The 1,121-nt window shown below is 40.9% G+C and overlaps 1 pseudogene; it reads right to left on the bottom strand.

The window, feature by feature from the left end:
* Positions 1–761: 761 nt before the first annotated feature.
* On the bottom strand, positions 762–862 carry LOC128650656 (uncharacterized; annotated as a pseudogene).
* Positions 863–1,121: the final 259 nt, after the last annotated feature.

Here is a 1,121-nt window from a genome sequence, read left to right as displayed (position 1 = left end):
TACAGATAGTCATAGCAAGCTTACCGCAGCTCTATGATAACCCTGGGATAGGGTCATGCAGCAAGGCTTGTGTGGGGGTAAGGTTGATCCGTCTGTTAAATATAGAGCTTAGTAGTGTAGAAGTCTGGGACCAGACTTGTTCCACAAACCTACAGCACCACCACATATAGAAATAAGTGCTCCGTATGCCACAGCCCCTAAAGTAGGTCTCACCATTAATTCCCTTGCTCGCAAACAGTCTAGTTGGATTTAATACCACCTATAGGCGGTTTCATAAAATCTTCTTTCAGGTTAGCACTAAGAAAGAAAGAAAGAAAGAAAGAGCATTCTCTCTTTAAGATGGTTGCCCATTCATTAAGGGTCCAATTAACGTTAACTTGTTTCCCAGGATTGTATAAATTGCTCTTTATTGCAGGAAGTGGGAATATTGAGGATGGGATATAATTGAGCTATGGCACCTTTAGGTTTGCTTTTGGAAAAGCATAATAGTTCAAATCCAGTTAGGGGATCAGGGGGTTGGGAGTGTAGGATTGCCTAGATCCTGGATATTAACTGTAGATAGTGAAACCAGTTATGTCTGTCAGTGGGGTCTAGTTCCATATACTGAGTGAACAAAAAAATCGAGTTGTCGACCAGAGCATCTGTGGTTTCTGTAAAGGCCTATGTTGGCCCATTTATTTAATACCAAAGCCAGGAGAGGAACCGCCAAAGAATACAGAGGGGTCACCCTAGAATGATGTGATATTAAGGGCTAGGAAGATAAAAATAGGGAACACTGCAGAAATGTGAATGTCCTTGCGCAGGCGCTATGCTAATCTTCTCTGTATCATTCCAATTTTAGTATATTTGTTGCGTAAAAAAAACATAATTTATGCTTACCTGATAAATTAATTTCTTTCGTGGTGGTGAAAGTCCATGATCCATTACACTTGGGAATTACTCTTCTCTACCACTAGTAGGAGGCAAAGATTCCCAAACCCCAAGAACTCTATAAAATTGCTCACACATACCTTAGTCTAACATAAATTATGCTTACATGATAATTTCCTTTCCTTCTGTATGAGGAGAGTCCACGGCTTCATTCCTTACTTGTGGGAATACAGAACCTGGCCACCAGGAGG

This window comes from Bombina bombina, chromosome 2 (genome assembly GCF_027579735.1).
Source record: "Bombina bombina isolate aBomBom1 chromosome 2, aBomBom1.pri, whole genome shotgun sequence".
Lineage (NCBI taxonomy): Eukaryota > Metazoa > Chordata > Amphibia > Anura > Bombinatoridae > Bombina > Bombina bombina.
This window is presented reverse-complemented; position numbering and strand designations above follow the sequence as displayed.